Source organism: Lissotriton vulgaris, chromosome 8, assembly GCF_964263255.1.
Source record: "Lissotriton vulgaris chromosome 8, aLisVul1.2, whole genome shotgun sequence".
Lineage (NCBI taxonomy): Eukaryota > Metazoa > Chordata > Amphibia > Caudata > Salamandridae > Lissotriton > Lissotriton vulgaris.
In genome coordinates, this window is record NC_141696.1 from 578,661,591 (window position 1) to 578,685,982 (window position 24,392).

General features: G+C 41.9%; 1 protein-coding gene across 1 annotated transcript in view; it reads right to left on the reverse strand.

Annotated features, from left to right (window-relative positions):
* Positions 1-24,392, reverse strand: part of NSUN3 (NOP2/Sun RNA methyltransferase 3) — a 210,696-nt gene that overhangs the window by 174,544 nt on the left and 11,760 nt on the right. The window lies entirely within an intron of this gene.

A 24,392-nucleotide genomic window follows, 5' to 3' on the forward strand; every position in this document is an offset into this window, starting at 1 on the left:
TTGGAGGTTGAAAAGCTAGGAGGTTACTTGTGGGGTTTTTCGAGTTGAGAATGTGCTTTTTGGAGAGGTGAGGCCATTCTGAACGCACAATGCCTTTGATTGACTTGCTATGCTATTGCAGGTTTCGATTTCCAACAATCTCTTCTGCACAATTGTGACTTGAAACACAGCATGCTGTCCGGGGGCCTTAAGGCTTCAGTGCTGTGTTGAGCCACATGCATTCCCAAATAAACAGCTAACAAAAAAGTATCCGGTTCGGTATGCAGAAAGCATAGGCTTGGGTGAAATGTAAAAAAAAAAATCACAAGTGAAGATCACTATTTATAATAATAAAACGGCACTGATGCAACTATTTTACCTATACTTGCAGAGGCGGCACAGTACAATTGCACGCACCTCATGCAGTTGGCCACCGTCCATGACCGGGTGAAGGTGGCACTCGTGAAAGCCTTGTATTTATGGTAAGGAAAAACGAACCTGCAGGGAGCAAAATGCAAAGGCTACAAAAACAGGGCATGATCTGGTACACTTCTTTTCCACTGTAGCTTTAATCACAGTCTCATTGAGAAAGAACGTCAGGTTGCAGTCTTGTGTTTAACCCTTTCGCTGCGGCGGCTATTCCGCCGCAGCGCTAACGGGGTGGGGCGGCCGCATGCTGGTGACAGAACCGCTCCGTCACCAGCCGCGGTTGAGCTGTGCTGGTGACGGAGCGGTTCCGTCATGACCCGCCCCGCTCATTAGAACGGCCGCGCAGGCGCGAAATCAGCGCCGCACAGGCGCGGCGGCCGGGCCATGACGGAACCACTCCGTTATCAGCACAGCCCAACCGTAGCTGATGACGGAGCGGTTCCGTCATCAGCAGGGGAGGGGTTAAAGACGACTCGCACTCAAACACACAGCATCTGCGATTCATCTGCCCCTGTCAATTACCGTGATCTCCAAACTTCTCTGTCTGAAAATTACTGGGCGGGATTGCTGGGGCAACCAAGATGAAAGAGAGAAATGCAGTCGGAGGAATTGTCTTTCACGCAACGTTGTGGCTGTAAACAGGGCGCTTGGTGTGCGCAGGCATTTTTGGCACACAAATGCACGTTTGCACATATGTACAGATTTGAAAATACACACTTGCCTTGGGCTCCAAGAGGCGCCATTTTTATTTGTATAAAAAAATGTGTGAGTGCGTGTTTACAGGACTTGTTTCCCCTCCAAGCCACGGGAACAGGTCTCTTTCCTGTTTTTTTGATGGAGCAAGTATTCGCATGTGACGCGACTTGCTTGTATCAAGAACCTCGGATAACATTAATAAGCTAATTCAATATAATTGTCTTACTAATATTGCACTTTTACACTACACGGTGTGTGTCCCAGAGACGCTTGCCTATGTGTTTACTAAAAGTATTGACGCTTGCTTCTAATATGGTCGCTGCTTTGCGGGAATCAAGTCTGCGCATGCGTCGGTCATACCCACTTGATGTGACGCACTCGCAGTTCTGGAGGGAAATTGTTGCTCATGCGCAGTATTGCTAAAATGGCTGCTTTAGTTTTCACATGCTCCGTGCTTGCACTGCTGCTTTTGCAAAGCTGTTTGTTCTACTTAACTCCTAATGCTATAGTTATTATTAAGTAAGGGGTGTAGTATAGCCATTCACGGTATACAGTGTATTCATTTTTTCCTGTGTATTTAAATTATTTTCGCTTACTTTTCATGTACCATGTTCGGGGGGGCCTGGGAGGCACTGCTACTCCATCTTGAAGCCCGTATAGAACCAGTCATGTGATGGAGAGAAAAGAAAGTCATGCAGCAGTGGAACCCAGCCAGCTGGCAGCCGAAGCCAAGATGCTCCTGGGAACCTGTCCTCCGACCTAGCTGAAGAAGTTGGCTTGTACCTGTATTTGCTACATTTGTATAATTTTACAGTATACCCCATTGTCTGCTAAAACTTCTCTTGCCATGGGAACTGGAATGTAAGGGGTGGGTTCGAAAATGAATATTAAGTCTGAGAACGTCTAAATTTTAGGAGGTACCATGACCTAACCTCCTCTCTTGCCCAATCAGAAATTAGGGAACCTTTCACTTGCAACATTTGTGGGTGGTACATTGTCCCAAAAACAGTATAATTTGCCTAGGTTTAGCTAGAGAAATTGTCCGACTTGTCCGAATAGCTGACCTGTCACTGACCCAACGAACTCTATAGGTGATTGATACAGAGAGCTGCGGAGCACTCTGTCCGTAATTTCCCCAGGCTCAGTCGGAGTTTGAGAAACCTTAAGTGCTGGCGAAGCACTTTGCTGGGAGATTCGAGAACCCAATCGGGGTTATTGGCAGATTCCTTGCAGAGAGGGGGTAGCGCAGGCGTTGCATCCGAAGCTGCAGTTGTTGGTCGTACCCTTTGATGAGCCCAGTCCTGATCCAAAATCCTGGGGTTATCCTGTCCTGACTGTCCATGAGCTGTACCTGCTGGCAGCCTAAGTCCTTGAGGGTCCTTTCCTGCCTTTTCCAACTGACCCGTGGCCAGGGTTGGTCTTCATTCTGTCCTAGGTAAATATATAAAACTGCGTGGGTGATTGTCTTTCCTAAACTTCTCTCCCTATTCCGAATAAAGCTAAATTGCCTATTGTCCTTTACCCTGTTTCTCTCCACAGTTAAGTGGCATGTTCCATTCTCTCCCTACCTTTAGTCAAATACTGAATCGTATGCATATATAGTTTGTTCCATTCTTACCCTCCCTTTAGTGAATATGAACATCAAGACGAATCAAATTAAGGTTTCGTTTCTTATAGACTGTTAGTGATAATCAAAGTCTGCTTTGGTTAGTATGTTCCCTTTTCCTTACCCGCCTTTAGTGAAGTTGTGAACGTTTGCTGATCTAAGAATAGCGTGTCCCTTATTTCTCCCTTCCCTCTATTTTTCCGATTTCTAAATGTTTCTTACTTTAATTCATAGTTATACCATCTTCTTAATCTTAGTGATAGATAGTTTGATTTGTGTTAACCTGTGGCTCATGGAAAATGAAGAACACAATAACTAGATAAAGGTTTTGAAAACTTCTTACGTTTGTGGTTATTATAAAGTACAACCGTTATTTCACATGTTGCATGATATTTTTGCATTGTCCACCTACATCTGAACTTGCTCCTGATCCATTGTAAGTTTAGGTACCTATTACAAGGATTGGTAAGTCTGGTACATAGAAATAGAAAGAAGGAAACTGAATTGCTGATAACAGCGTGTAGGTTACCTGATAAAATAAAGTATAAATCAAAAGGTATTTTATGGGCCCGAGTGTGCAATGTGTTTGGTCGGGTGACCTGCGCGCTCTATCATCTTTTTATGGTGGAAATTAAGCCAACGAAGTTGACCGAACCCAAATCCGTTTCCTTATTAAATAGTCGGAGGCCGCGTCTGTTTGAGAACGTGATGTGTGCCTTCCATTATGTGAAAGGATACGTAAACCACTGGGAAGCGGCGAGTGCATGCCTGTAGGCGGAGGCGTAGAATAGTCTTGCCAAGGCAGTTCTGTTACAGGTGAAGCGCTGTAAAAGAGCGTGCCTTCCATTTTCCAAAGCTGTGCAGATGTTCTCTATAAATACTGGGGCCTATAGTGCTGTATGCACCAAATAACCAGTTAAAGGGACTTCGAGTGAAGTTACTAGTCTGTACCGTAGCTTAGTCGGTAATGTGCACCACACTTAGGCCAGCAAGCTCACCACCCCAACCCTCCTGCGTGAACGTCCCCTACTTTCGACTGGGGCCAGTGGATCAGGGGGGGTTAGTCTTAAAGGGGCATTTCTGGTGATGCACACAGCAAGTTACATGCTCACCCTCCACCAAGTTTACCACTCCTCATTTTCAATTCAAAACACTGCGCAGGCGCAGCAGAGCAAAGGAAACTTTGCAGCCCAAGTTGGACCAAATGAAGCCCAAAAAGAGCCCAACTCAACTCTGCTCAACAGAACAAGCCCAACGCCCATCAACAGAAGGCCAAAAGAAGAAAGACGAAAGCCTGAAAGAACTGGAGTTCTACATAATGATGAAAATATGTTACAAAAGTGAACGAGCACATAGAGGAGAAACATTTATTATCCATTGTAAAGCACACAGCTTTATATGTAGTTCAATTAATAACGTATTGCAGCAAGAAAATAAAAATATGAATGTAAAATATTTAAATTAAATTATCTGAAAAACGCAGAAACAACTTTTAAAGCTCAAACCATTTACAGTAGTAATGTCAAAAAGGTAACTAAGTTTCACAAGTTAGTTTGCATGTTTTTAGCTTCTAATTAAAATTGAAGTGCATTTTGGGGGTTGTAGTTCTAATTCACTTAACCAATTATTAAGCTAGCCCACTCTTATCTAGGTCACTGTCATAGCTGCCAATGTTTTAGATTGCTATGTGTGACATTTTCATAATTTTAGTGTAATTATGAGTGACATTCAACGATTATGAGTGACACTTTCGCACAAGCAAAAACAAGCAATTAAGACAAGGGAAACATATACATATCACAAATTAACCCCATTTAAGCCATAAGAAACTCTAAGAAGACCTTAAAACTGCTGAAAAGTACCAGAAATAGAAGGGCGGTAACTTCGCAGAAGGGTCTCATAGTGATAATATTGAAGAAAAAGAGCTTGCGAGGAAGTTTACCACAGTTGCATACCTCCGACCGCTGCACACTGCCACTGTAGGAATGGCCTTGCAGCTGAGTAGTAACTCTCACACTACAGCTTTCGGCCCCTCTCAGGCCAGCTGTGCTCTCTGAGGTTCTTTCAGGGCTACAGGCACCATTACAGGCAGCCTCTTTGCTGTGTTGTCTCTCTCCTAACTCAGGTTAGAGGTGCAGTCAAAGCCCACCTCTTCTCCAGAGAGGGACAAACGATGTGGCTAGAGGGATTCACTGGTAAGGGTGAAATTCAAATCCCTCCGCCCCTGCCAGCCGATTAAGTCCAGATGGGCTGAAGGGGGCAGGTGTTGGTAGGGAAAACATCCTGTGCCGATCCAGCGTCGCCAGCACAAACTCGAAGTACAGACCTCGTAAGTATTGTGCACGGCGGGCCTATGGGCAGGTGACAAGGGGAAAATGCAAAGTAATGGTTTTGTAAAATACATTGCCACAACCTATAGTGAAAAGTGATGATGACCTGGCAAAACCATCTCTGCATAACGATTGCACAGGCCCAGTATCATGAGGATGAGGCATTCTTTAATCATCAATCAGCGCTCCCTAAGGTAATGGCCCAGATTGTAAACGTGGCAAAACTGAATTTTTTACATAATGCAGTGTGACTGCTGCGCATCGCTCAGGTGTAACTTTTACTCTAAGGAGCTGAGTTAAATTTGGAAGCCAAGGAGAAGATTAATACAGTGAAACTTACTTTGTGTTAGCGAACGCCTTGACAGTACGGGCGAAGACAGCCGCAACGACTCCCCCTGGCACTGTCCTTCCCGGTCTGGGGCAGGCAGCACTGTGGTCCAGGACACTGACCACCACATCCAGCATTGCTCTTCATCACAGCTAAAATGGTACAGTGCAGGATGACCAGGCTGCTGAATACCGCACCACCACTCTCCTGCGGCCGCCGCAGTCCAGATCAGTGTGCAGTATGATTATGCCTAAGTGTGCAGGGCATGCTGCAGTGGGCGTACCCTCTCAAACTGCACAGCCAAAGAACTTAAACTGGGGTCCTCTCGCACCGCAGGCAGCCAGGCCCGCCTATTGTCGACTAGGAGAGCAAAATCAACACTGAAGACTCATGAGGTGACGTCATTACTGAAACTTAAATTGCTGTGGCATTGGGTGAAAAATTGTAGCCACTGCTGCTAGCCAAGAGCTGAGCCAGCCCCCAATCTTGCCTCAAGCGAAATGCGGAGTGCATTCTGTCAGCTAAAGCTTTGCCTACTAGTGGAAGCGCAACATAGCAGCACTCAGGCAGGCAGCTGAGGTGCTATAAATGTGTGACAATGCATTTCTGTGCAGTGATGCGGAGCACCACTGTGAAATGTGTTAGTCTAATGTCTAATGCGTGGTACTTGGCAGTACTGCACGTAACTTCACATCCCAATACTGAGTTTAAGCCATATTGAAATAAGTGTGTTTTGCTATCACTGCTGAGTTTTTGTCAAGTGTTCTGTGGCAGTGGTGCCTATGTGTCTGATATGAGCGCGCTGTAATTTTTCCCGGTTAGCTCCAATTTATTTAACTACTACTAAGCCAAGAGGGAGCTCGATCTGTCAGGGGTTCTTGCCCTGTTTTAGCACGCAACAATCACATTGCCACCATTGCTCCTCCTTTTAGCTGTATTAATGTACTAGTCCTTTCCCATATCATGTTGTTTTTCCTTATAAACCATGTTTGTCACCTGCTGTGCATAAAAGGCTGAACAAACAAAAATGTTTGAATAAACTAAGCTAAAATATAAACCCTCTGAGCACTCTTCAACGGTTTTCAGAAGCTTAGAGCAGTCAAACTAATAGGCAAACTGGATGGTCTACCTATAGTTCAACTAAACACACACACTGTACATATTACACCTTTCAGATCATGTACTTAATTTATAGAGGTACACAGGAAATATTGTTTGGGTTACTATTCTTAATGCCTACATAAATACATCATGCATACATAAATACATTATACACAAATACCAAATCTATATGTAAATGCATACAACTCATTTGACAATCTTCAGAAACAATATTGATGCCAGTGAAGTCATCAGATACTCATTTTCAAATAATTCTCAAGTCATCAGAAATAGTCACACCTTGTGAAGTAATCAGATACTTTCAAATCATCCTTGAGTCATCAGGAATATTCACATCTTGTGAAGTCATCAGATGCTCATTTTCAAGTCATCCTCCAATCATCATCTGCCAAGTTTCTAAACTTTGCTGATGACTTCAAGAGGTTGATGATGTCTGATGACATGAACATTACTGCTACAATAGTTCGATGGTCATTCAATGATTCTAAGATGGCTTCTAAAGTAATCATGTTTGACCTGGAAAATAAAACAATCAATGTCTGCATTTAAGTCACGTCCTCCCGCCTTTCACACAAAGCGCCGCTCTAACTACCTGCCTCTCCCTCCTTTCCACCCTCCCCCAAAAAATACAGAACTGAATGGGAGAATGCTTTCTCCGTCCACTCTCTAGTGAGCAGGGCACCGGATCCACAACCTGCTCAGCACAACAGCTCTACCTCCCTTGATCTCGGTCACACTGGCACTTTGCTTCCACTTCCTCTCCGATACAATGCAAGTAGATAAAAGAAACAGAAAAGGCACCAGGTGAACAGTGCAAGAATTAACTTGGAAGCCATCAAACATTTGCAAAGACAACCTGTCCCAACTTATACTTACAATCTCTCTACAAATGTGCACAACATCTTTAGAAGCCTTTATTTTTTTTTTGAGCCAACTATTGTAGAAGCAGGTGAGACACAGAACGCATTTTAATTTGTGTTGAAAGTAAAACATTTAAGTGGAGTTTTATATAGCGCAAACTTGGCCGAAAGACATCAGCGCACGCTTTATGTGAGAACAAGATATTTTTACACTAAGAGTCAGATGTTGCAAAAAAATTTTAGGAACAGGGAGGGTAAGTGAACTAATCAGGGGATGTTGAACAGAGTTCGGGATTCGAAACACAAAGTTGTTTCAACACTTCACTTATTCTTTTACTATAACTGTCACAATAATATTGTGGAACTGTGTATTCCTTTTCTATAACAGCCACATATATTAGCAGTCTCCTATTCAGATTTGGCGTCAGGTTGATGATCAAGAGACTGTTCGACGGAATTTAGAGGCAGAGAGACAGTCACAAGCGATGTCTCCACTTGTGCAACCCGCCTGGGAAAGTGGGGAAAATGAGATACAAGAACAAAATCACAATCAGGATCTGGTGGAAGAGGAAGGAGACAGAGCCACTTTAGACATTATCTACAAGAGCATTATGGCACACCGTGCAGGGACCAAAGCCGAAAGTAATCGCACTCAGGGTGCTGTTCGTAAGCTTCAAAATACGATGCGGCGAATGGTCAAATCTCTCAATGAACTGACCACAGGAGTTACTGAAACTGAGGAGCGCATTTCAAGCGTCGAGGATTCATTGGTAAAACAACAAACAGCTTTAGAAACTCTCCAGTCTACGAGATCAGACGTAGAATGGAAATTGACGGACTTAGAAAATCGCACAAGGTATAATAATCTGCGTGTTATAGGTATACCCGAAATGAGAAAAGGGAAAGATGCCCGTAAATTTATTATTGAGGTTTTCACAGAAGCCTTTCCTGAGCTAAGTAATGGCAGTGGGACAGTGAGATCATCAGGGCACATCGGTTCCCATTTACACAGAGAAAAACTCATGGAGACTCTTATTCAGCAGGGGGGTCTAAAGCACAGCCACGAGCGATATTGATATGCCTCAACAATTTTAGTTTGAGAGAAGCATTATATGATTTAGCACGCCCTGACAGGCGTCGCACAGGCAATGGATGTGAATTCTTTGTCCAACCGGATTTTTGTCCTACAACTGTGAGGCTGAGATGGCAATTCAGACAGTTGATCCCGCCTTTTCAATCAAAGGGGGCACAAGTTTTCCTTCTAAACCCGGCGAAGCTGAAAGTGGTCTATAAGGGGCAGTCTAAATATTTTTCAAAGGAGACTCAGGCACTAGCATATTTGAAGTCCATGGACACAAACATTTGAATCTCTAATTCAATGGGCCCAGTCTATTACCACAGAATAAACTAAGATGCTTCGGCACTCTATAAACTATATGTATGTGTTGAATAGTGAGACCACTTATCATTGAAACAACCATAGAGACTGGTTAAAACTATTTTTCTTTTCTTTTTCAAGTCACTAGTTGTTGGATATCGATTAAAGATTTAAATGCAATAGAGATGTTATCTAGACTGACATTTAATTTAGGAAGTTGGTTAATATAGTGGTCTCGATCTGGCCAGAGTTAGTTCATCTCATCTGTTATGTTTGTGGTAAGACATGGAAAAGTATAAAGAGGGTGGCGGCCTGGTGGGTTTTCTGTGGAGGGGGCACTTGCACACTCGCATCACTGAGGACTATGTCCTTATGCCCTGTTCTGGATGGTAGGGGAGGGGGGGGTGGAAGGTGGGGTGGGGCCTGCTGGGGGAAGTCCGGGTGGGGGGGGTTAAATATAAAAAGAGGTCATGAGCACATTTTTTCGTTGTATTTCTATGTGTGGTATGCAAGGCAGTGGTGGAACGGTATGCTGTTTTTTTTTTTTAATTATGGAATGGCAGCTAGAATGCTAAGATTAGGTACAATGAATGTCAGGGGACTTAATGCCATAAATAAAAGACAACGGGTCGCTAGGGAATTGCAGTGGCTTTGTTGCGACATTATTTGTCTCCAGGAGACGCATGTAGCATGGTCTAAGCGGGCGTTTTTGTCCGAACTTGGGTACACTGTCTTAGTTTGCACTAAGCAAACCTGCACGGCTCGTGGGGTTGCCATATTAGCTAAAAAGCATGTTATTAGTACGGGCCGGGCTTTGGAGGACAGTGGAGGCAGATGGGCAATTATAGAATGTACTATTGGCTCTCTCAAATGTACATTATGCTCCATTTATGGCTCTAATCTCGATGAACCAGTTGTCTTAGACCATCTCAATGTTGAGTTAGCAACTTGGCCTACCCCAGTAATAATCTGTGGAGATTTGAATATTAACCTTCAACCTGATTCATTAGGCAATGATGACTATGTGTATGTTGGGAGGAAACCAAAAGTATATAGGGCATTACAATCCCTCCTTACCTCACATGGATTAGTTGATGCCTGGTCCTATCTCAGGGGTGGTAACCCCGGTTATACTTTTTTTTCGGCACCTCATCAGAAACTAGTGCGACTGGATTACTTCTTTGCGTCACAATCTGTCCTTTTCGGTGCGCAAATGCAAGTATATCCGCAAGCCACGTCTGATCACGGTCCGGTTGTCCTTTCTATTAAGTCAAGCTGTCCAGTCCGTAAGCCCCGGGAATTCACATTTGACCGCAAGTTGCTGTTGGATATAAAATTTCAGGAGTATATGATGGATTGGGTAGCAGAGTTTTTTAATCATAATAGAGGGAGTACAAAGATGGGGATAGTGTGGGACGCTTGTAGGGGGGAGGTTCTCAGTAATGGATTATACGCACAAAAGCAAGTACGGGTTCAGCTGCAAGAGCTATACCGCGATTTAGGAGAGGCTGAAGAGCGGTTGGTGCAGGATATACGTTCAAGTAGAGATACCCAGGGCTCGGCAGCGGAGGTGGCCCGATGTAAGGCAAGGGTAAACAATCAATGGAGCAAAGAAGCGGCAAAAACTTATGTTACTAAACGGCAGCTTCTATATGAGTATGGGGCGGCAAGTGGTAGGTGCTTGGCCCAGAAAATGAGAACGAGGGAAGCTGCACAAAGAATAAATAGTATTAAGGATATAACCGGGCAAGTGGTAGACAGTGAAACGGAAATAGTGGAAGTTTTCAGACAGTTTTATACTCAATTATATACTAGAGAAGATTACGATAGTAGTAAAGCTGCTTCTATGCTTGGACAATTCTGTGAGCAAGATTTAGATAGGGAAACTGTAGTTAAGTTAGAGGCCCCAATATCGATGTTGGAACCCGAAGCGGCTATTAAAGGACTTCCAGCAGGCAAGGCAGCGGGTCCCGACAAGCTTCCGCTAGAGATGTATAAATGTTTTTTTCAAGCCCTGAAGCATGACATGTTAGCCACATTCAGAATGGCGCACACCGGTTCTTACCCAATAACGTGGGATGAGGCCAGCATAGTGGTTTTCAGAAAAAAGGGAAAACCTGCAGATCAGCCAGCTTCATACCGGCCTATTTCACTGTAAAATACTGATGGAAAAATCTACTCGAAAATACTGGCGGCAAGGCTTTCAGGTGTGATATCTCCGCTGGTCTCTGTCCGTCAGCACGGGTTTATCCCTAAACGTGGCACAACCAATCATGTCAACCGGGTGATTGCTTTAATAGACTATGCAAACGGTTTGGAAGTGCCACTGAGCCTCATATTACTAGAGGCCGAGAAGGCTTTTGACCAAGTGTCGTGGTCTTTCCTATGGGATGTGATGAAGTCTCGAGGGTTTGGGCCAAAGTATATCAAATCTATACAGACGTTGTACCAACAACCAAGTGCACGGATCTATGTAATGGGGCTGCAATCGGCACAGGTATCAATACAAAAGGGGACAAGGCAAGGCTGCCCATGTTCCCCATTGCTATTTGCCCTATACATCGATCCGTTTTTAAAAATGTTGGAGAATAGTCCTCGGATCTCGCCAGTTTTGGTGCAACAGCAACAATATCGGGTTCTAGCGTATGCCGATGATGTTGCAGTGCTGTCTCCAAAACCCGCCGTGGCGATGCCTGAGATTGAACATCTTGCAGCGGTATATGGCTCGGTATCTGGGTACAAATTGAACACTGCTAAGACTCAGATTTTATGTGTCAACATCAAGTCTTATTTAGATGCTAGGGTTTTAACAGAGGTTACATACCTAGGGGTGCGGATAAGAGCCTCGGCCTCCGCTACGGTACAATCTAACTGGCAGAGTTTACTTACTGGGATCCGTAATGTGAAGTAGTGTGGCTCACTGGTTAGAGGCGGCAGACCCGAGAGCAGAGGACGGCCCGGGACCAGGGTTCGATTCCCAGCGCGGCAGGTTTCTGGACCAGGGTCAGCGGACTCGATAATTCTCTCGCCTCGGTGCCCACTCTGATCAGCGATCACACTCGGCAACTCTGGGCATTAGCTTGCCTCATCTTCACTAACGGCCCCACCAGACCGTCGGGGATGCCTAGTCTCACCCTGGAGATACCCATTAAGGGACCATCTCTCAGGGAAGCCAGGAAGGGTTTCGCAGCGGTCGAAGCGCCTTGGGACCCTACGGGTAAGTAGTGCGCTATATAAATGCCTATACATACATACATACAATGTAAAAAACTGGATCAATATGAATGCTTGCATTTAACGCTAGTGAGTAGATGTAATACTTTAAAAATGATGGTATTACCTAAGATCCTTTATTTTTATCGGTCAGTACCACTAGAGATCCCCTCTGCTTACATTACACAATTGCAGTCGATTTGTATGAAATTTTTATGGTCTCGGGGAAAGGAGCGGTGTGCAAAAAAATACATGGTCCTGCTAAGGGCTGTAGGAGGGTGGGCGGTACCGGACTTTCTTCTAAATTACTATGCTTGCATGCTTCAGCATATGAATATTTTACTTATAGGGGAAGCACCACTGGAGCCAGCATTGCAACCCTCAATATACACTCTACTCCTTGGTGCGGAAGCTAGTAATCGCCTTTTCCTCAATACGGATTGGAATTATTATAAACGCACCAGATTTAAGGTTGTCGCTGCAGCTTATAAAGCATGGAAGGCAATTAAAATGTTCTATAAAATTGAAAAGTTTTCCAGATATACTCCGTTGACTGACCAGATTTTCTATCCTAATATTTGTTGGGATCGTATAATGGTGAACTGGCGAACGAGAGGTTTAATTATTTTGGGTGACTTATATATAGGGGATAGTTTAAAATTGTTTAGCCAGTTAAGGGAACAATATCAACTTCCAACCACACACTTCTTCAAGTATTTGCAAATATGTGATTTTTTATTAAAAGCTACTGTATGCAAGGCACCCAATCCTCTCATAGAGGCCAATAGGAAAGGAGCTCGGATCAGGGTACTCTATAATTTAATGCTAGCGGCAATGCCAAATGACTTAGAAGCACAAGCAAGCAAATGGGAGAATAGGCTGGGAAGCCTAGGGATCCTGCTTGAAAGGTCAATTGAGCTTGCAGGACGAGTACTTATGTCTGCCAACCTCGTCACGCAACATTATAAAACTTTATTTTACTTGTATCGTACTCCAGACAAAATTTCAAAGTGGGGCGGGGACCCGGATGGGAAATGTTTTAGGTGCAGCGCTCAACAGGCGGACGTGATGCATATTTTTGGCACTTGTGTTAAATTGAGGGAATTGTTTATGCATGTAAATAAGTTCCTATCTGAGATTCTGGGCACCCCCTGTCAGCTCACACTCACGCAGATATTATTGGGTATAGATATGGGTTGTGCACAAGACGTGTCTACTGACAATAATGGCTATTTGATATTTGTAGCTACAGCGGTTCTAAGGCTATGCATAGCTTTGTGCTGGTTACAAAGCGACCCCCCTTCATTAGCAGTATGGCGGACCCGGTTTCTTTTTATCTATAATATTGAATATAGTTTGTATGCACTGAAAGGAAGGCGGAAAAGAGCATTGGGGCCACTAATCTGGGGTCCGGTTAGAACATATATGGATGTAGAAGACTGATTATTTCAGATTCTCACTGCACCGTGATTCATATTCTTTCTTTTCTATTACTACTATGCTGTATTTTTGCTTATATAATGTTACAATGTGTGAAATAGCGGAATTCCCCTGCATTTAAGTTCTGATTCGATTCTTGTTTTGTTTCAATTTTTACAATGTATCGTATTGTACACTGTTCTCGCAACCCCACAACTGTAAGATGAGAAGTTTTGTGTTTGATATGTGCTTATGATCTATATCTCAATAAAAATATTTTTTTTAAAAAGAAAGTAAAACATTTAAGTGGAGTTTTATATAGCGCAAACTTGGCCAAAAGACATCAGCGCACGCTTTATGTGAGAACAAGATATTTTTACACTAAGAGTCAGATGTTGCAAACATTTTTTAGGAACAGGGAGGGTAAGTGAACTAATCAGGGGATGTTGAACAGAGTTCGGGATTCGAAACACAAAGTTGTTTCAACACTTCACTTATTCTTTTACTATAACTGTCACAATATTATTGTGGAACTGTGTATTCCTTTTCTATAACAGCCAGATATATTAGGGTTTTTTAAGAGTACCTAAAATAATTAGACAAAAAAAACCACAAACAGTTTGTAAACTTTATTACTAGTTAGATTGTACACATTTTTCAGAATAGCACTGCATTTAAGGCTCTAATAATTAAAATTGATCCTAATAATAATGAAAGTACATACACACACATGCATGTTTGTTTGTTAGTATTCTGATAGAATATTATTAGCCTAGCCATACCATTCAGTTAAGCCTTCAAAGTTTGGAAAAAATGCTTTGCACATACATCTTTTAATATGTTAGTAGTAAGCACACAATAGCTCATATTCATACAAATCTCTGCATACACAATCATTCAATTCAGCATGAAACACTTGAAAAGAAGAATGTGATCAGTAGTCTGGTAATATTCATTACAGTCCTGTAGTATTCATATTCACTGATTTTTCTGCATTGTAAATGAAGACTATTTGATTAGCAAATAAGTATTCGAGAAGTATTCTGTTAGTGTTCAAGTAGTATCACTCAATTTCCAGTAGTCTTCATGCACTAGGCTTCACAAAAAGAATACTACTGAATACTGAAATTGACGAACAATAGTCTTCGAATGCTATAAAAAGACAGGTTAACCACTAAATATAGTATTCAACTTCGGTAAGGGATATGCCTCCTTTGTTGTATGTTGAGAAAAAAGCGAGGAGGACTTCTTGCTTTTATGGCACATTAGCACTAATAATGTTTGTAAAGCACTATTGTGAAGTGCTTAGCATTCGTAGTGATCAACATTGTTTAAACCTTTTCTATTCATGTGAACCCAAACACTTTCACTTACTCCTTCCCTACCCTTTTTGCCGTGCCCATGTGAACCTCAAATGAAACGGCCATAATGGAAGGGGTACTTCCTAATTTAAATTTCAGCCATTGAGGAAGAGAGGGTCAGAAGAATGTTCTGCTTCCTTGAAGAAGAAAATCCCTTTACACAGCCTAGGTCCAGAAGGGTTACGGGTTTTTAACCAGGTCTGGAAGGGGAACAGTGTCTCTTCCAAGATGTGTTAGAGGACTATGATGGGTGCTATCAACCTGCTGTATGTGCGGCGATTGATAGGTTCAATTTCTCCCAGTGGAAACAAGGGAAATCTGAACCTGTTGAAGATTATGTATCTGCTCTTAAAAATAAGCAATCTCTTGTAAGTTTGGCACGTTGCATGGTGATTTCATATGTGACCAAATTATCATGCACACTAACGATTCGAACTTAAAAGACAGGCTTTGGGCTAGTGGCGATTCCTCTCTTAAGGATATAATTTATTGGGCCAAAGAGAGTGAACTATCTAAAAGATGTGCTAAGGCGGCTAGGAATAGTGCATTGACCTCATCTGAGCTTAAAGAGAAAGAAGCGGTCTGTAAAGTCTCTGACGTGGCAGCAATAAAGTTAAGGAAGGTGACAGCATTAAATGGCAACATAAAAGGCAGCACAGGGATAAGAATTTAAGTTGTTTTAGGTGTGGTAGCAAGGATCACCTTGCGAGAGAAGAATTGCCTTGCCCATAAGACCAAATGTCAATTTTGTGGGGTTAATGGACATTATGTTACAGTGTGTAGGAAGAAAAATAAGAACACTCAGAGTGTGTAATTGATTCCTGAAAATCTAAATCTGAACAGTAAGATGAAGACTACGGGAATGATGCAGAAGGAGTGTTTTGTGTGGAATGTCCTGTACTAAATCTGGACAACAGGGTTCGAAAAAATATAAAAATGTTACTTGAGCTGGAGGCCTAGTAACTTGAATGATCTACCCAACTGCAATGTTTTTGGCCCATGAACTGGTCTCAAATTGTGTGATCCTAGGCAAATATTTTGTTTTATGAAGGCGCCTTTTTTACATTATCAGAAAAGAGAGCACCTTCAAATATGCTGTACAATAAAAACCTTTATTTACTAGACAAATATTTGATCCCTGTATAATAATAATCAAGCCCACATATAGGGTACACTTAATTCCTGGCTTGCCTCATAGCTCACTAATAGTATTGTCATCTGGGCAGGAGCAGGAATATTTCCTAGTTCATGTTTAAAAACTCACTTTTCATAAATATGTTACTTAAGCATGATGTGGTGGTGAACTGTCATTTACAGATAGCATATTTTCCAATGAAATGGCCACAACACCTTCCCACTAACGTAGTTTTACTGATAAAACTATATAGCGCATAAACAATGTTTAGAAATTGGGTTTCAGCAAAAATATTTAACATTTGCAAATCACCAAGTAAATAGTTCGGATTTGTTTTGATCATAGAAGAATCTTTTTTATTCACCACAGAATTACAAACATTTGTCTTCATAGCTAGTGAAATATATTAGAAATGTTTGAACAGTTCACTTGTTAGCTATTTCAGTGTTATGTGAGGAAAAAAAGCCTGAAATCTAACGGCCATTCATTTCACATGCCTTACACAGCATGATTGTCACACAGTTCACTTTACAAAATCCTCTAACTTCAATCACAGAAAAATAAATATAGGAAGACAAACTGACTTTTGACCTCGGTCTCTGGGAGCCAAGCAAATGTGACCAGATAACAAGATTGAAAGGCATCTTTTTGCTCATTCACTCTTTGTGAGCAAGCAGAACATCAGTTGTCAACTCGCCAGAATGGGCAAGTAGGCTCTAAAAGTAGCTCATCCTGATTAAATCTGGCTCGTCATAGCAAGTGGATTTTTTTAGCCCTGCACATGGTACCTGAAGAACAAACCAAAATGTAATATGACCACAGGTGAGGTTAGTATCGCTAATTCTGGTACACCTTAGGCAATCATTAATACAAAAATGCGGTTGCGGGAGGTAAATGTCTTTGAGGTATTAGATGAACACCTAAGAGAGACAGACCTTCATTCAGTCACGTTTATGGGTGAGAAAATTCTGATGTTCGGGTACTGTGTGTTAACTTTTAAAATTAAAAGCAGTAAAACCATTAGTAAATTATATCTCGCTAAGGTAGGAACATCTGTTTTAGGATGGATGGACCAAACAACCTAAACGTAGTACTTAATCCCAACAGTGTGGATCAAGTGTTTTTGTTGGAAGAATATGAACAGGCTCTTGTGGTGAAACTAAAGAGAGATTTTTCTGAGCTGTTTTCGGGTCAGTTTGGAAGACTGAAGAATTCTGAGCACAAAATAGTGGTGAAGAAAGGTGTGGTACTGGTTTCTCATAAGGTCAGGAACATCCCATTAAGTGTCAGGGATGAGGTGGCTGAGAGTTGGAAACTCTAAAAAGGAAAGGAATTATTGAACCTACAGAGTGTGCAAAGTGGCTTGCATCACTGGTTGTTGCCAGGAAGGCGAATGGGAAGTTAAGATTATGCATTGATCTAAGAAAGTGAAATAAAAACATAGTGGACAAATTTCCTTTGCCTAAGATTGCTGAATTACTGGCCAAGACTATGGGAGCCACACGGTTTTTCATGACTGAATTAACTTCAACCTACTACCAGGTGACCCTACATGCTGAGAGTAACAAATGTACCACTTTCAGCACACCTATGGGATATTTTCAATTTATCTGCAAGTCGTGTGGGTTGCATGGGCTGCTGCGGTCTTCCAAGATTAAAGCACAAACTCTTGACCGATTTTACTGGAGTAGTTTACTTTCAGGATGATAGCCCGTTCATGGGGAAAAGTAAAGACGATTATGATTGTAACTTATACAACGTGCTAGGGACACGCAAAGAATATGGGTTAATGGCAGAATTAGACAAGTGCAAGTTTTGTAGACAGTCTGTGAAATATGTGGGACATGAGATCAGTGAGAAGGGGTTCTCTCCTTTGAGGAATATCAGTCATAAGAGATGCCCCTCCCTACATGCAAGGATGAAGTAAGGTAATTTATAGGAATCACAGAATTTTATACAAGATTTGTAACAATTTTTGCAGATAAAGCATACAACATTTGAGATCAGCAGAGTTTTGAATTGAATGAGATTTCGCAAAAAGAATTTGAAAGAATCAAGGATGATATCTGTGGCACTATTCCTGTACATGGGTTCAATACTACGGCTCACACAGTTTTGACTACTGATGCCAGCAGAAAAGGGGTGGGTGCTGTGTTGTCCCGATTTTAAAAGAATTGTATTGTATTGTAATTGCATTTATATAGCGCTTACTACCCCTGACGAGGCGTCAAAGCGCTTTTACTGCGAGTAGCACACTACTCCGGGACCCATAGAGGATAAGTGTTGAATTAGTATAGTGAAACATGCAAGTACATTTTAAGTGGTGAATAGGTTAGTCAGTTATTTGGAGTTGGAATGATAGCAGAAGGATAGAGGAGGACAAAGGTTTGTATTTATATAGAGCTTGTTGACGCACGATTTTCATGAAGCCTACAAAGGATTAATGGGGAATTAATATGGTGAAATATGAAGTAATTTCAGTGGTGGATATTAGTCAGTTACTTGGAGTGAGAAGGATAGTGAGGGATAAAAGAGGAAGAAATATTTGCATTCATATAGCACTTGTACCCCGTATGGGTGTTGAATCGCTTTTCAGGTGAGTAGCACGCCACTCCGGAACCCATAAAGGATTACTGTTGAAAATTAGTATAGTAAAAAAAAAATATGAAGTCATTTGAGTAGTGGATATGTTATTCAGTTATTTGGGTAGTATATCAGTATAGTTTAATATGGAATTTGAGAATTGAACATGTTAGTCTGTTAATTTTGATTGAAAAGGATAGTGGAGGGATAAAAGAGTGAAAGATTTATTTATTTTTTAATTATGTTTTTAGGTCTTAGCAATAGGAGGAGGCTTTTGGATGAGTAAAAAGGAGTTTTGGAAGGGATGACTCAGAGAAAAGAGTTTAGAAAGGTTTGTTTTAGGGGATTGGTATAGTAAAAGAGGTGGAATGCAAGGAATGTCGCGGTGTTTCTAATGACAGAGAAGGTGTTAGTACAGTCTGTAGTGCAAGCGGATTAGAACGGGGTAACCTGGTAGTCACCCTGGGAATCCATTTTGTTGGATTTAATGCCCTCACACACCCTTTCCGGTGCATGCAGAGTAGGCGAGGGTCTAGAAAGGGTTATTTTGGCAATCATAGTAGTGGTATTTGGTTTGGGATAAATGGGAGAGTGGGTGTAGAGGATATATTGATAGATGTATATGATGAGAGATAGGGTAGTGCATTAGAAGGAGTAGTAGAAGAAGTTTGAGATAAGTCAGAAGGTTGGGCTAGAAGATATATTGAGCGAAGTATAGGCTGAAAAATAGGGTAGTGCATTGGAAATGCTAAATTAGAAGAAAGTTATAAATATGTAGATCCATAATTACATTGAAAGTATATGTGTTGCAAGAGTTACAAAGTGTGGTGGTGTGCAGTGTGTGTGGAGTGCGTTAGTGTTATTATGGTAGAAGGGAGAGGAGGGTGTTTGTTGGACAACTGATGGAAGGTCTTTTAGGTGTAATTACAGCAGGGAGAGTGTGTCTGAATAAGACATAGTTATGTATGGTGTTGATTGGTGTTGTGTTAGTGATGGGTGTATTGGTTAGTGGTATAGGATAGAGTTGTGTACTGTTTGTAGGTGATGGTGGATATGTGTGGTAGTTGGGATAGTAGGGTGTGTAGATGTGGTTTGGTTGGGTTTGTAGTGCTGGCTGGTACATTAATCTGTGCACAGTGTTGTGCGTGGTGTACATTTGGTGTGAGTGTGTTGCTCTGTTTGTAGATGTGGATGGTGTGGGCTGGGTATTGCTAAATGAGAAAAAGGGCAGCGTTTTTGGCCCTAGTCCTGACCAGTCTCAAACAGGATCAAACAGGCAATTGCCCTTGTCCTCTCTGCCCTTCACATGCTCTAACAGGCAACTGCCCTTGTCCTCTCTGCCCTTAGCCTCAACGCCCGGGCTGAGACGCCCTAAGTCTGGCCTTTTTTATAGCCCTAGTAATCAGGTGACCCCTTCAGCCAATGGGAACCCTAGCACTAACACTATCCAATCACAACACTAGCCCTAAAATTTATGAACCAATAGAGGCCAGGACCATACAGCCAATCTTAGCCCTAGTCCAAGCACTCAATCAGTTCAAAAACCCTAATCTCTACGTCCAATTAAGGCCCTAGCCCTACCAGTAGTCCCAAAACAAGTCCATGCAACCAATGGCACAGGTAGCCCTAGTCCCTACATCCAATAGAAAGCCTAACCCTACTCTAAGTCCCACACCTAGTCCAACAACCAATCACACCAGAAGCCCTAATCATTACTTCCAATTAAAGGTATAACCCTAGCCCTAGTCCCACCCTACTCGCAACAACCAATAACATAGGAAAAGGGGGTGGGGTCGCACACCACTCACTCACCAGCGGGATCGCCCCTAAGGACTATGGTCAGTGTAGTTTAGTATTCCGCGATGTATCCATCTTCGCCATCCCTGGACACGTGTTTCGGGGTATTTACCCCTCATCAGCAGGGAATAGGCCATCTTCTTATCTTCTGGGGTTGCCGGTGGCTGCCAAATATTGTACTAATATACTGACGAGCCTGGGACCCCGCACCCGCGCGCCCGTGTGGTACTAGACCTGGCAATATTTGGCAGCCACCGGCAACCCCAGAAGATAAGAAGATGGCCTATTCCCTGCTGATGAGGGGTAAATACCCCGAAACACGTGTCCAGGGATGGCGAAGATGGATACATCGCGGAATACTAAACTACACTGACCATAGTCCTTAGGGGCGATCCCGCTGGTGAGTGAGTGGTGTGCGACCCCACCCCCTTTTTGAACCAATAACATAGGAAGCCCTAGTCCCTACTTCCAATAGAAATCCTAACCCTAGTCCCAACCTTACAATGATTGAATCACAGACCCAGCAACCAATCAGAATCCTCAAATACCCAACCAATGAGGACATTACCCATAATTCCAACAGAAACACCAGATACAGCCACCAATCAATAAGATGAAACTAATTCAGAATGCGGATGCCCGAATTCTGACTTGCACATCAAAATTCTCTTCCATTACCCCGATTGTTCGCCAACTTCACTGGCTCCCGGTTAGGAGTCGTACTAAATTTAAGGCGCTGTGTATCACTTATAAGGCCTTGAATAACATAGGACCAGACTATTTAAAAAAAGCTCTATGTGTATACAACCCCAAAAGAGCCTTACACTCCTCCTCAGCCCATTTGCTTTCAATCCCACGAACAAAAAAAGTTACCTGGGGAGACAGACGATTTATAGTGTCTGTTTCCAAATTGTGGAACTCTCTCCCCCAACATATAAAAACCAGCCCTTCCTTAATGACATTTCGGAAACAATTAAAAACTTGGCTATTAAACCAATGATAAGTCATAGCCCCTCTCAGCATATGTTTTGCTCAGCGCCGAGACAGCCCAGGGTAATTGTGCGCTATATAAATTGTATAAATAAAATAAAATCAGTGTAGACATGTACCAACCACAAACAGACCATATAAGGTCCCAGCGACCTCAGACAAGATTTGCTGGCCAGGGAGTTGGAAGCTGCTTCTCCTGTTCAGAATCTCCTAGGAGACAGACAGGCTCAATCCACACTTTGGACTTCAGGAGGGAAGGGCCTCACTAACTTGAAATCTAACAATAATGTTTGAATAAAACTTTACTCCCCTTGCTGGCCAAAAAACGAAGTGCATAGGCCCTAGTAAAACACAGTTTAAACAGGTCACAGAAGCACCCTCTGATGTAGAAATAAATCCCTGTTGCTGGGGGGGAGGGGGGAGGCAGGGGGCTGGTTTCACTGGCTTGTGAACACAAAGTGGTGGCTGGGAGTGCACTGTTTTAACATACAGGTCTTAGCACAGAGCAAAGGAGAAATATGGAGGGAAAACAGAATTGTCACCAAGGAATGAGAGGGACAAACTACAGAGGTTGGACTGCAAATCCCACAATTCAACACACTAAATGGAGGCAATCATGGGCAGGGAAAACTAAACATTTAAAACACAACACAGGTGATAAAATATGCAATAAAAGACAGGCTAAACTAAAATTTAGGGTGATGCGAATTGGTGCACCCGGGAGATCTCCAGGAGCCTGGTTACCCGTGGTTGATGTGGGGCGGTCGGCGACTATGGAGCACGTACCATGCTCTATGGGCGCTGATGGGACCCATGTTTGACTGTGGATTTCCAGGGCTCCCGGGTCTTTTCCGTGGATGCTCGGAGGAGCAGTGCGCCGTATGTCCGATATTCCCTCATTCCATCATTATTTGACGGTTACAACGTACTTTTTGTTGACCTGATCCCTCTCCATGCCGTTAATATAATTATGTGTAGAACATGTAGGGCAAACTTGGTCCTTATATGATCGTATCTATCTTTGTATAATTATGTGTAGAGCATATAGGGCTAACTTGGTCCTCATATGATTCTATCTATTTTTTGCATAAAGGGGGATCATAAGCGCCACAATGATGGGGTGAGAAATCAGCAATCTGGAATTAATCCAAGAAATACGGTGTTATGAAAACATATTGAAGCAAATGACCATAGGACGAACTGATAATGTATCTATAAGGTATGTGAAACATTAGTATGGAATATGGGGGCCATTGTAAATGTCCATAGAAATTAATATGAATAAGTAGAACATTGCTTTTTATACACTAGGTGACCATCCCCACATACTTTTGTATCCTTGAACCTTCACATCCATGACTGTATCAATTGAACGTCAAAAATCAACAGTAGACATCCTTCTCGCTACTTTAGGTAAGCAATGTTTCATAAAATTAGATCAATCCATATAAGCCTGGGATTAATATAGTGTTTATGTGGCAAGCTCATATAATACAAAATGTATAAATTAGCTCTTTCCCATTAGATATGTTAAATCAAAAGAACATATGAATGAGTTCTCTTTCTCTCCTTTTGTTGAAATTGGAAATTGTACTATTTTCTGATGTATCTTCTTAAACGAACATGAACATATAAAAAATCCGTCTAGTAGGTGACTTAAGCCAGCTAACAAAGCTAAAATCTCAACAAAATTCAAGGTTTTTAATTTGTGTTAAGTAATCATGTATTTTGTAACTGGAATGCATCAAAGCATTTTTTTTATCTGTACATAGTGATTTTAATATGTATAGTTTTGTATATTTAATTTTTGTAGCCCTGAAGAAGTCCTCTGGACGAAACGCGTTGGCTACGCTTTGTATGAAGAAATAAGAATAAAAGAATTTTAAGCACTCCTGAGCGGATTCTTCAAAAGTTATTGACTTATTGTTACTTATTGTGGAGTGCTGAACCATTGTGTTTTGTTGTGGAATTTGGGGTGAATACCCTGGGGAATCTAGGGGTATGTGGCTTCAGGTTCTTGGCACCCATATTTAGTGTACACAAGGGACCAAATTGTAGATAGGTGCAGTCATATTGCCTTGTACCCTTGGAGCTTTTTGTTGTTGTTGATTCTAAAATTGGGCAGACGTCAAAACTAGCGCCACAATGAATTTTGAGGATAATCGGGAGGAAATGCTGGTAGAGCTATTTAAGAAAGATAAAAGCTCACCTACTGAAAATGCACAAAACAAGACTCAGAAAAAAAGGAGGGATTAAAGGAGAAATTCATTTGTTTGGCAAGACTAAAAAAATAGGAATTAGGGAAATGGTGGGACGGGGCAACCCTAAAAAAATACATTGAGAATAAGAAGATACCGCCGGGGCCTGAGTATACTCATCTTCCCTAATTATGAAGAATTGGATAGTGACTTATTGGAAGATTGGGAAGAGGGCTTGTATGACTCATCATTTCGTATGATGCAAATCTTAATCACTAATGCAGAAAGGAAGGGTCTCAAGATCAGAGAAGAAATTGCAAAATTAGAAAAAGAAATTCTAGAGAAAAATCCTAAAGATAACACACAGAAAAATTATGAGATATTGAAGAAAGAGTTAACAAATTATCAAATCTATCTCAAAGAAAAAAACAGAAAAAGATCATAAGGGATGAACTAGACTATAAGAGAGGAAGGGTTTTCACATTCTCTGAAAATATGATGATGTAAACCCCAAACAAACTACAGTAGGAAAAACTACAGAAAAAACAATAAGCACTTCATCTAGCAACAGCTCCTTGTCATCTATTGAGAGTGACCCTGGGGAAGGCACAAGTAATATGACAGCCACCCCACAAACCTCCCTTTTTTTACAGGAGGTCCAGCGTTATAGGCTGGGGAACAGACGAAAAAATCCAAACGCAGAACAAGGCGGGGAGGTAGGAAACGGAAGAGCAGGGGTACATACTCGCTTGCAGAGCAAACTGACAATGACAAAGAAGTAGTTAACCTGACAGAAAATGTGACCCACGGTGAAAATGTGACATGTTCTGCTAATAATGCTTTGAATATTGTTAATGTATCCTCTAAACATTTGACTGAGAAAGAAATGTGTATTTTGCAAAAAGGCTTGAACTATTGTTTAAGCAAAAATTGTAATTATGTGGAATTACATGCTGATGTATACAAGT